This window comes from Lepeophtheirus salmonis, chromosome 8 (genome assembly GCF_016086655.4).
Source record: "Lepeophtheirus salmonis chromosome 8, UVic_Lsal_1.4, whole genome shotgun sequence".
Taxonomy (NCBI): Eukaryota; Metazoa; Arthropoda; class Copepoda; order Siphonostomatoida; family Caligidae; genus Lepeophtheirus; species Lepeophtheirus salmonis.
Genome location: NC_052138.2, coordinates 14,141,812 through 14,155,339, shown reverse-complemented (window position 1 = coordinate 14,155,339; position 13,528 = coordinate 14,141,812). Strand labels below are relative to the sequence as shown.

General features: G+C 30.2%; 1 long non-coding RNA gene across 1 annotated transcript; it reads right to left on the bottom strand.

Moving 5' to 3' along the window:
* Positions 1-11,823: 11,823 nt before the first annotated feature.
* Positions 11,824-12,674, bottom strand: LOC139906189 (uncharacterized). Its single transcript, XR_011781544.1, has 2 exons — positions 12,535-12,674; positions 11,824-12,470 (listed from the first exon to the last, which is right to left on the bottom strand). It is a non-coding gene; the product is annotated as an uncharacterized lncRNA (long non-coding RNA).
* Positions 12,675-13,528: the final 854 nt, after the last annotated feature.

Sequence of the window (13,528 nt, the reverse complement as noted above, 5' to 3'; positions counted from 1 at the left end):
TTCTCCCTTGATACGTCATGGGTATTTCATAATTTATTCTTTTTAACAAATAAACAAAGTAATAAGTTATTCGACACTAAAGCTCCGTTTCCAAAAGGACAGGAATAAAATTTCTTGTTGATCCCTCGTATTTTAAAATATATATTGGCCATTTTATTATTTCTAAGAAGAAACTTTGGCTATCATACACAAACACAAATGTATAACTACTCTTTTAATAAAATATAACTAAGCAATATTATAATACAGTATCAAATAAAATACTATGCAGATTTTAATAATATGACATTCATTTTAAAAATGGTGAAGAAATAATATGGCAGTGATAGTCTGGGGCTATATAATAAATAAATAGCAGTTGGTGTAATGGACTAATTTGGCTAACTAGCAGATGATTTCGGGATTTTTTTTTATTTTTGGAGGAAAGTTTGCGTGATGCAAAGAAGTTAACGCCGTGACAGAGGGCCCAAAGTATTTTCGTCTTGTTTACGTTAAATTCAAAACATTAGAGTTTATTATTATGTTGCAAGAACAACAGAGGGGGAAGGTTGCAATTTTGCTTGCCTCCAGAATGTCACCAAAAGTAGTTTTTTGCCCAAATATAGCTCAAAGTACACGTCTATCCTGTCAAGGAACGCCTAAATAATGGTGAGGATCTAAGAGAAGTCCCCAGGAGTGACCGTCTGAGAAAATTGACTACTGAAGTTGTTGTCAAAGCCTTTACAGAGCAGCCGGATCTCTCCATGACGGAGACAGTCATGGACGTCAGTGTCTCAAGGTCTCGATAGAGATGGTGAAATAATAAATGGAGTTTTTTTTTTTTGGTAAACTCTTGACCTTCCCAATCACCAGATCTGAATATGTACAAAATTATCCGTCATTGTTTAATTCAAAATCAAACGACTTGGCCTCATCAATTTGTCTCATAAACGTGCAATTAAAGATATTATTACACTAAACCGAATTTTAAGCAAAAAGATTAGCCTATCCCCCCCAACCTGGATACGCAATAAAGGCTATCTGTTCCACAAAACGAGACTCTCCACTCAAAACCCCATCTACCTACCAAAACCATAGAGTGACATTTTTAAGCATAGTTTTATTATACATCAATTATTCTCTGGAACAAAATACCTTTTTGCTTTCGCCAGGGAAGTGGGGCTGACCTCAAGAGATTTTTATTTAATTCTTTTTTTGTGTGACACTTTTTTTTTTTTATGTTTTTGTCTTTTATATTTTAATATTTGTATGATAAATGCATCACTTTCATTAAAAACGATAATTTTTATATTTTATAAAATAAGCCGACCTTTATAGGCTTTGTTTATCGCCGCTTGTCGAAAATAAATAAAAAATTAATTCATTATAGTCTCAAAACGTTTACACGACCTTCTATTATTAAATCAAGGAGCGGGGGAGCAAAGGATTGATTCAATCTCAAATTCAGTCCTTTCTACCTAATAACATATAAAATAATTATAAGTAGGATATCAAAGTGTAAAGAAGTAAATATTTGCAATTAATTTATTTTCCTGAATCCTTTGCAAAATATGTTCTTAATATGTCACATTATGCAAATATCTAATACAATGATCAAAAGTGACATGCACATTTAAAAGGGAATAGGTTTGAACTAATAATCTAACAAATATTTTAAAATGCAGGATGTGAATATGAAAATTTAGTAATTTAGTTGGCAACATTCAATGCATCACTGGTCTGCAGTGGCAAAGTGGCACGACCTTGATTAAGGGTATATGATAATTGGATACATCCAAGGTTAATAAAAATACAAGGATATACCATAACGCTTTTTCCACAAATGTTTGACTACTTTCACCACGCTTTCTTATAATGACGTCAAATAGTATAACTGTTACCAAGGGTAGCTAATTATCATCTTCCTTGACTGACTGTTACTGTTAGAGTAACTCTATTCTACTCTATGACGTAATATATGTCTGTCTTGTTATTTTCTTTCATGGACCTAAAATTTGGTGTCTCTTAAAATATTCAGTGCAGACGGTAAACAAACTCGTTACCACTCCAACAATGTTGGTTAGGTGGTTTCAGTGAGCGAGGGCACGAGGTACTTCGATGTGAGTTTGGAGATTTATTTATGTATTTGTATACTTACAGATATCTTAAAAATGCGAATGTTCGACACATTACTTATTATAGTTTAAATATACCAATGAAGGGAATATGAGCAATAATAAATTTTATCTCGACACGTAAATTGGCATATTCACGGATTATGAATAAATAATTTATTAACAAATCTTTGGCGTGGATTTCCCTTTTGATATATAGGGGGTTTGTAGTGCATAGATAAATACTTTCATACATAGTTACTAACAGATATAGTGTGTTAATATAAAAACAGACTTGTACAATTATCCAGGGAAGGAGAAAATCCCCATTAATTTCTTAAACTTTATATAGTGAGTGGTCCGTCCATTAAAATCTGAACACTTTGAATTTTAAACTTAAGCAATATAATTCATTAATTAACAAGAGAATTTAAAAAAAAGATAATGATATGAAAAGATGTGCTCTCTTAATCATTAATGTAGATGTAATGTAATGATGGCTACCAGGCAACGGAGGAAGGCCTGGTACCCTCTGTTGATGTATTCCTCTGTCATGACGTTTCATTACTGCCGTATGACCTCAGTGTTTGGATGACGGACACTACAGGCCTTCACCTCGACATGCATCCAAAAAGTGTAGTTGAGGGGGTGTGCATCAGGGCCGTAGGGAGGAGACAATTGCAACGGAGGAGATGGGTTTCTTTCATTGTCTGTGTCAAAAGTGGCCTCTTTTCAGACACTTTTTGGATAGCTCTCTGGACAGTCTGTTGTGAAACCCCAAGATCTCTTTATAACCCTCATTGACTTGAGGTCCAGTTTGGCCTATTTGGCAGAGCTTTTCTTCGTCTCCAACGTTTTGAACTTACTGACGGTGTAGACGGTGATCCTAGAGACTCCCAACTGCTTGGAGTGCTGGAATTGAAATTCGTAGATCAAGTTTGTTTTGTTGTGTAAATAATTTAATATATCGAAATATGAATAAATTTCAATCACTTGACATTCACTTAATTAAGATTCCAATGGACTACCTAGTACCTATAAATACATACGAACTAATATTTTATTGGCAAATTTGCGTTAATTATATGGTGATTATTCAAATTTGTGGGATAAGTTATGATACCAGAAAATTTTAACTAATCTGTAGAATCTTTAGTTAATTTAAGAGACTATATTGGCTCGAATATGACCCCTTTTCAATAAAATTCAAGAATTTATCATTCTTTATTGTTATGATCAATTTTGGCTACTTTAACTGCATTAGGCCTTTTATAGAGTTCCGCTTCTTGGTATTCTCCTATCAATAATTTCTTAAATAACTACTTTTTTGGCAGCACAGAGCCATGAATGTGAGCGAATTCAAAGCCAAACACGCAAAAAATACCATCGATCAACCAACATATTCACCTGATTTAGCTCCGTATAACTTTTTTCTTAATTTAAATTGCTACTCCGTGCAACCTTTTTTGAGTCTATTGACTCCATAAAATACAAAATTCGTGGAAGGAGCTAAAGGCCTTGTCAACAAGTGCCTATAAATTTTTTTCGAGGACTGAAAAAAACGTTGGCATATGTGTATTGCATCCGATGGAAATTACTTTGAAGGCAAAAATGGGAAATTTGTGTTTTATTCAACAATTCTCGGTGCTTTTTTTACAGAATGTATGATGTGTGCCAACATAAAAACAATCTTGAACAAAAACTAATTAATTTTTTTAGTTCATATATACTTACAGGTTAACATTTGGTATATTTGATTAAATTATAGGCTTTATGTTCAAATTTGTGGGATGAGTTAAGGTACTTAGGCTTTCAACAATAGTTTAGAATAATAATAAGAATAGTTAGTTGATAGAAAGAGAGGATTATTCGCCAAAAAATACAAATGTATCCACACTCAATTTTGAGAAAAATCACTCTAGCTTATTTTTGTGTTGACAGGGCACATATTTAATATATACATTATAAAAATAATTGAATGTTCTACTGAAGGAGTTTTAGATATGGATTAGGAAGTGAAAGTTCTTACAGATGAACGTGAAAATCAAGATCTTTATATTAACTTTTATTTGTTTATCAGTAGGAATCTTGAGAGAGAAATTTTGAGGTTTTACTCTAAAAATATCTCGAGGGGACTCTTTCCTCATTATTATTTGTAACTTTTAAAAAATAATAATTTTTTATTCTGATTGAAACATCATAGTTAATAATACTATACATATCAGAGGCGTCTGCAGGATTATATTTGGGGGTGGGGGAGGGTAGCTTTGTTTTTTAATTAAAAATAATAATAAAATTAAATTTTTTGGGACAAAAATTTTAAAAATCTATATTTATTTACAGACAATTAAATTTTTTCGAAAAAAAATTTCAAAAATTTAATTATATATAAAACAAATTTAATTTTTTGAAGAAAAAATTCAAATTTTTAAATTTTTTAGTTATTATTAATAATTCTTTAATTTGGGGGGGGGGGCTATACCCCTGCCCACAATCTGCATATTTGCATAGCAATGATTATATTGAGTATTTTAATGCATGAATAAAATGCAATTGTATAAAAATAGTACCGTAATTACATTTGAGTAGATTTTCATTTAATTACAAGGGAGAGAACGAGATGAAATATAAAATAGAAAAGAAATAATTCCACTTCAAATGAGATTTGCAAATATAGTGTTGCTTTTGCAAAAAAGGAGGAAACAATCCCCATTAAAAAGGAATGAATGTGATTTATTAATGTAATGTTTTTAAAACACTATTTAGAAAATTGCATTAAATTTAAAAATACAAAGAAAGGACTAAAGTTGCGTGACAAATCGTTGAATCTTCCATATACATAAGCAGAGTTGACATGTTTGTAATATAAAAAAGGGCACAAAGAGAAGGCAGGAGCGATAAATATGGTACTACTGAACTAAGACCTTTCTTAATATCAGTTGTTTCTTATATAATTTTGGAGTTAGAAAAGGAATTACTCCTAAAAAGAGGAGAAACTTCTAAATTTAAAATAAAATTAGTACAGGGCAAATAATATACTTAAGCTCATATATATTTATATTTTATTATGCATTTTCAAAACAATTTACAACAAAGATAGGCGAGAATTCTTCTTTTAGATATAGAATTAAACACACACACGACTTATTAAATAATGAAAAAAAAAAAAAAAAGGAGCAAAAACAACAACCGTTTTTCCTTTTCTATTTTCTAAAGGTAATTTTTTCATTACAAACTACTTAACTCTATACATAAGTAACTTTACGACAGTTCATAGTACCAGAAGAGTATAAAACATGTCCTGTGGGAACGGTGGCTTCTAGTTGGTAATTGGAACTGGGTTTTTTATTTTACAAAGCTGCTATCGTTATTATTTAATTTTTGAGGGGAGAACATCAAAGTATTATGTAATAAATAGTGTATATACTCATGAAAGACAGAGATTCACAATGAAGGCTTGCTCAGGGGTTATAAGTGTTGTACTAGGAGTAGAATCAAGCATCGAAATTAGAGGGTATATGCTCTTACTGCAGGTGGATTTTTATTTATTTCCTTCCGCTCACGACTGCTTGCAGCTGATCTAATGAAACGCCATGACAGCTAAACTGCAATCCTCCCAAACATTCTACAAATTGTGATGGATTACCACGTTTATTTTCATTTTATTTTTACTAAACGACAGGAGATGTCTTTTGCAACGCCGCTTAGTACCATTGGGTCATCGAAATAAAATTAGAAGATAGAGTGCTTACACTTTGTTTGAAGCAGAAAGTTAGTTCACCAAAATAATAGAAAATGTGTTGAGACTCGGTCCAGCATCAAAAATTTTTTAGGTTCGTTCTTCAGCTATTTTTTCGGTCAAGACCGTGGAACAATTTTTTTCAGTCTCACTTTGTAGAACCAATTTTGATTCGGTCTCACTTTATAGACCGATTTTTTCGGTCTCATATAATATGAGAGACCATTTTTTTTTCTAGATCAAATGTCATTGATTTTTTCAAAAAAATTACAAAACTACACGATAAGCTCTAGAACAAATACTGTATACATATAAGAGACGGTGGCATCAAAATTAATCCGAGGTATCTCTGTTTAAACTTCGTATAACGACATTGTACTTGAAAAAACATATAATGTCATGTTATAAACAATTTATCTTTAAAATCGGTCAAGACCGATTTTCTTGGGACCGATCTAAAACGAATTTTTCTATGATACCGGTCCAAATCAAGCTTTTTTGTGGTATCCAACTAATTCGGTACAGCAAAAAATACAACAGTCTCAGACCGGTCTGGGATTTCCAGACCGAAACCCAACACCAATATTAATTACTCCTTACTTTTTATTGAATCATTCTATAATTCTATAAAAACAGAAGAGTTTCATAAAGAAAATTATAATTACATGTAAAAATAGAGTGAGGATCGAACATAAAAATATTTGAAGATCCCTCTATGTTGTTAAGATACCTATTTATTACTACTAACATTTGAATGTTTTGGTCAACTACGACGGCGTCAACTTCTTTTTTCTCATCACCACCCTATCTATGTATTTTAACTCTGTACATTGAATACACTAATAAGGGATGGAAGATGAAAAATAAACAAATACATTAGTCGTCATAGAAACATAGCTACGTGAACTAAATAAATCATGTAATGTATTTCAAATTTTTGAAAAATAATTATTTTTCATATATGTGTTAATAAATATTTACAATAAACCCTTTGATTTTGATACATTTTTTTTGATCAGTTCTACAATCTTCCCTATCGAAGTTTTTTTCCTGTATTACTTTGCCGAATAACAAATCTTTTCTCTAACAAAATTTCTCATGAATACAGGGAACATTTTCTGCGTAATGATAATTGATTTGCTGAGGAAATTATTTGCAAATTTGCATTCTTCTTTGAATATTAAATTAATTAAGTCTTACACATCAATTTGCTGAGTAATTGCAGAAGCCAATTAAGATTGATTACTTTCCGAATTGATAAATGAAAATTAATATTCGGAAGATTTTGTCTTTCCAATTTTTTTTTCATTAAAGTTCCTTACAAATAAAACTACAATATATAGCATTTCTGATGTTGCAATGACGACACCCACGTCTTTTACACATTTTAAAAAGTACAGCATTAAAGGTTTCTTGGTATCTAAGGCATAAGTCAACATGCAGTGGTCGGATAACTTTTTTAGCGTTACCCCAGAAGCACTTGTAGTAAGATTAATTTACCTCAAACTAGTGTTGGGGCGTCTGCAGGGTTATATTTTGAGTGGTGGGGGGGGAGGAATTGTTTTTTTGTAATTTTTTGAAAAAAATCAACAAATATATATATATTTTTTAAAATATCAAACTTACATAGCAGCTACAAAAAAATTAATTTTTATTTTAAAACATTTCAAAAATCCACAGCTGTTCACAAAAAATTTAATTTTTTGGAAATAAATTTGAAAAATTAAATTTCGTATATTAAATTTTTTGAAACTTTTTTTCAAGTATTCAATTTTTTGAAAAAAAAAATTCAGAAATCCACAGCTTTTCACTAGAAATTTCATTTTTAGGAGAAAATTTGGAAAATAGAATTTCATATATTAAATTATTTGAAAAAAAAATTATAAAAAAATTAAATTTTTTAGAAAAAAATTGTAAATATTTAATTTCTTAGAAAAAAATTATAAATATTAAATTAAAAGATAAAATGCAAAACTCTACAGCTATTCTCTAATAATTAAATTTTTGTAACAAAAATTCCAAAAATCTTCAGGTTTTCAAAAAAAATTAAATTGTTATCACTAATTTCCCCTAAAAAAATTTCAACCTGACCAAATATTTTTTGTAAATTAGAAAAACTCTTTAATTGTTCTTTTTTTGGGGGGGGAAGGGGGCTAATTTGGAAACCGCCCCACCAGCCCAACCCCTGCAGACACCCTGTAGTGGTATGTTCTTCATTTGTTTTTATTTCATTTAAAAACATTAGTACTCTTATTGCCCCAAAAATTTCCTCAATTATCCCATTTGGGGTAATTTACCCCTGCTACTTGACCACTGGTCTAATGGGTCTTAAATTTTTTAATGGTCTTTTGTCTATTTCTCTCTCTTTGATATTCGTTGGGAGCTTGTGTGAATATATTTTCCGTTTTTTGACTACCTGGAAGATCTGTTCGAGGTATTCGAGGACAACACAATAATCTGGCATTCTCATAAAAAATAAAAATAAAGTTTAACAGCTCATAAAAATAATATATTAACTTATCAATTTATAGTATATTCATTGTAGTAAGCATATTAGGCTATAGAAGAAGGCAAGATTATGTTATTGTGTAATTTACATTAGTAACCACTGATATTTATCATAGCAATCCTAATTCTATCACTATACATTTCCTCCAAAATGTGAAAGATAAGAGGTCTAAAAGTATATGAGAGTAATCCAATTACAATAGTTACAATGTCCCAACAATGTAATTGTTTTTGTTTATTTAGTAGGAGCCGGATATATTATTTTCAGTTTAACAAAAAATAATTTGATTTCAACAAATTAACTTTCAAAACTCTAATAAAAGGCGAGAATAGAGAATATAAGGATCTAAGAAAATTTGATGTTGGAAAACTGCCGCGTGGAAAATTTGTTGTCATGATGATAATATAATAATTAAATGATTGAGCATTTCAAGATTATTAGACTGTTATTTGATTTAAATATATATATTCTGATATGTTAATATTTGGGGTCTTAGAAGATTATTTAATCTATATTAGACTAGATCGTTTTTATTGACGTCACAAATTGCATCATAATTAAAGCAAATCCCATTTTGGGACACAAAGATGATATTTTTACTAGTGAAGGAAATATTAATAGGAAATTGAATCTGGTGTTATTTCTGGAATCGGTATCGGGAAAATAATGTTGAATTTGCCATTCCGATTCATATTTATTACAAATATTTAATTATTTATCTTTTTCAAAAAATTAAATCTAATTATACAAATTTTTATCCTATATTTTTTTCTTAAATAATTAATTTTTTGTGAGCAGCTGTTCATTTTTGAAATTTTTTACAAAAAAAGTTGTGGATTTTAGGAAATTGTACATTTGAAAAAAAATTAATATTTGAAATTGAATATTTAATTCCAATTCCCCCAAATATAACCTTGTGTACCCCCTGATAGCAAAATGATATTTTTTAACTATGATGTAAAATATTAAAAAAATTTCATTGGAATCGGCACCAGGAACTTTTACTCAAATCGCATCAGAAACGGCATCGGGCTTTTTTTTTTTTTAAATCGTCCAATCACTAATTTTTACTATATAAAATTGACAAATTTACAAATAAGTTTTAGGAAACATCATCAAATGTCTTTATAAATAAAAAACGACTTATCAATTGCATTCCATGATAAACAATGATATTTGAATCAAAATAAAGTAATATGGGCTAATAATCCCTAAAAATAACTAGATTTAGACAGTTATTTTTTTTAAACGTTTGGCGACGAAAAAGCGAGTAATTACGAAAAAATATTATTCGTTTCAATGTAATAGGTAAATTTTGTCTACAACATGGGAATAAGATTATATAATGATGTAATAACATTTAAGGATCAAATATATAATAAAACTAGGCAATAAAAGGATAGATTTTCGATAGACAGTAAGGTTTAAGCCCTTTTATTTGTTGGACCCATTATGATATCCAATAGTTCCCTATTTCTCTTACAATTATAAAAAAAGAGAGTTTAGTTGATAAAACTTTGTTGTTTAGGGCCCAAAATAGCCCCAAAAAACTATTGTCACGTCACTCGAAAACTTTCTATATACTTAAAAAACATTTTTTTATCTTTTATAGAGATTATGCAATCATGCTAAGATCAATTTTCTAGCGCACCTTATCCTACATTTAATTTTAACGTTTTTGAGGTGATGTATTTCTTCCTCACAACTAATTTTCTTATTGCGATTTTTTTCAAGGGTGATGGTATCGCCCCTACAGAACATTTGCGGTGTTCGTGAAGAGTAAGATGGCCTATAAGGCAAGTAGGAGTTAAGACATAACCTAATCCACCGGATCCATAACATTGATTGCCATGTGTGGGATTTTGCTGAACGAGTCGTGAATGGATTTTTGAGGAGGCAACAGAGAAATAATCACAAACAGTGTAACACCTCAAACTGCACCGACCGAAGGAAGCATAATGGCCGTTATATCTCTTTTCGTCAAACCCAGTCGTTCTCAAAAATTATAAACAGAGAATAGCCGCAGTAATTGACGTCAATTGGGCGATTCTATTACTTCTGGGAAAACACAACCAAAACTATAGATAAATTCCTTTTAAAGGAGGCATTCAATAACTTTTAAGGCAAAGTGGAAAAAAATCAAAGTGGCATTCAATAACTTGGAAGTTCTTCCGGATGATAAAAATATGAAGTTAGAATTTCCGATTGAGCCAGAAAATATTCACAAGATATTTTAGGTTAATCGGTAGTTCTCAAGACAACTTCATCTGTGTGCTACATAACTCTAGTTAACGAACCAATTTATGAGTTTTTCATCTCCTAGAACACTTGAACGATGGCATTGTTGGAACTTTATTTTATCCAGATAGGAATCCAGATATCCTCCTCTCAATGAAGTTTATTGAGCTCCGGAGAATTAATATTGTAGTGGAAAACAACAACTGTTTTAAAAGTACCTATAGACATTGGACATATAATTTATAACCGATAGACCAAATTTTTTAAAATTATAATGGTCTCAGACCGATATGGGATTTGCAGAACGAAATCAACACTAGTTTATTTAGTTGTAACTTGAGTTTTTTTTTTTTTTTGAATTTGTAAAAATACATTTACCTTAAATCGTTACTTTCATATTCTTTTTTCTCTTAATCAAAATATTTATTTAATGTCGCCATATTTTGTATAAAGACTAAGACAATAATCCCTTGAGAAGTAAATTCTCTTTTTTACTATTATTTCAAGATAATGCATTAACAACATAATTCCCCCTTTTTTGGCTTGAGTGTGACAAAGGCACAAAAAAAAAAAAATAATAAAACAAATTATCACATTTAGTAGGGTACAAATATCTACAGAAACGACCATGGGATGAAATTTTATTACACAAAAATTGCAAAATTATCTTTTATGATCAATTTATACACATTTTGAATGATCCGCAGTGGGGTTTCCGAATGAATTCCCTTGAATAATCAATTTTTATTCCATTTTTTTCAATATGTATTTGTCGCGAATTTATCAAAATGATGGCTTCTTTAATATTAAACTCATTTCTCCTTGAAGAGACATAACCTTTTTCATCATCGATAATAATTATAATTGACTCCTAGGCCACTAAAGAAATTAATCTTCAAGGACGACAGATATCTCCAATTCAACAAATAAATAGCTTATAAATAACTACCATGACCAAAAAGACATATGTTTTTTTGTTCAGTTATTTTAATTAGTTTAAAACAATTTCTTCTAGTAATAAACTTTTTTCTCGACAACAATAGCAAGAAACATGCTTGGAATTCTTTGTAACCCCTTTGCATAAAATGTTGCGTTCATAAATTGGGTAAAAATTTATGCCAACTAAGTTATTTAATGGACAGAAAATAATATGTAACTACAAAAACAGAAATTAGCAAAGTAACTTGTCATTATATTCCATTCTCCAATACAAATCTCCATTTGAATAAAGGTCAATAAATTCATTTATTTATTTTGCAAAGATAAATTAAATATATTTATTTTTGGGTAATTTATTTTAATAGACGTGCCTTTACATATTGAGAGAGAATGGAATGACGATATGAATATTTCTATAACAAAACCACATCAAGCAAATATGTAATGCATAATAGTCGAGGCCTATGTAGACATAGCAAAGCTTTTCTTTAATTTCATTGACACTTTGAAATTGAATGGATACAATTACATAAATAATATTCAAGCTTGAATGTTATTTCCATTAAATGAAATCTAATAGGATTCATACATGCCACTTTTGTAATAGTTTGACATAACTAATAACTATTTTATAACTTAAAATTTTGTATGAATACTACTGAATATCATTTCAATAATTGGCAATAAAAAAGAATCAAAGTTGTCCATATTGCAGAAACTACAGCCTTGAGTCTATTAGGCTAGGCATCACAGTAATCACAGGCCATCTCCATGGAAATGTTGCCCTAATCCCTAATTAACGAAACTTTCCGTTCATCCAAATTAGGAAGGGGTTTCTTCCAGAACCTGTTTTTCTAAATGAACCATATTCTAAAATCCATGGAATTCAAATTCAGACTAGATGGAGCTAAAATTTGTTGATCCAAAAGCAGAAGAACAGAGTATCGTACGACTTTTGCAACATATTAGACGTGTGAGAGTCAGTATTATTCTTTTAAAAGGTACTAATTTCTTACCTGAAATGAGAATTGGCACAGGGCTGGAAACTTTTCTTCAATATGGTAACCACGTACTCAATGCTGTTAATTTTCTACCCTCTAGTGCACAAAGATAAGATACAGCTTACTGGAACGGCTGATGGTCACATATACAATCACTAAATTTTGAATTAAAAAAAAATAGCATTAGTAAATCAATGTTCGAAGGCGTGCCAGACTTCCACAAAATGATAAATATATTTAATCTCTTTACTTTCTTTTCTCGTGTATTGGAAAAACGACCAATGAATGTTTTAAGCAAATTTTGTTGATAAATTAATCAATTATGGTTCTGGGATATTACGCCTCGGGCAGTTTCGCCCTGGGAATTTCTGTCCTGGGAAGTTTCGCACTCATACATATATTATAGCATAAATGTATCTTCCACATATAATTTAAGATTTAAATTAGTCTCCCCCAATTGAAGTCGTTTGTAATGCATTTTTGCATCCAGTATTGTAAAATGAGTGCATTTAATTCAATTTTAATATATTTTAAAATAGAACATAGCAAACGGTTTGAATTCATTATAATAAGAAACAACAATTACTTCATATTAATTACTCAAATGCCATAATTAATTACAAAGGACTTCAAGTTGAAGCAAAGGAAGACCTTTAATTGTATGTGGAAGATACATTTATCCCATAATATATACATGCGGGCGAAACTTCCACAGGGTGAAACTTTCTAGGGCAGAACCGCACAGGACGTAACTTCCTGTCACGATCAATTATGTATCAAGCCTTTTTTAAATATGAGATCTCTCAATTTCTATAAGTTATATAAGTTTAATTTGAAATTATTTTTTTACAGTATTTAGGGTCCACCCTGTATAAATTTTCGAGAAGGTAAACGACATTTTTAATATCAAATATACTAGCAAATACGAAATATAATATTTTTCCAATCATTCAACAAATATTTAGAAAAATGAAAATAAATCAGTGAATACTCAGTTGAGTAGACAATG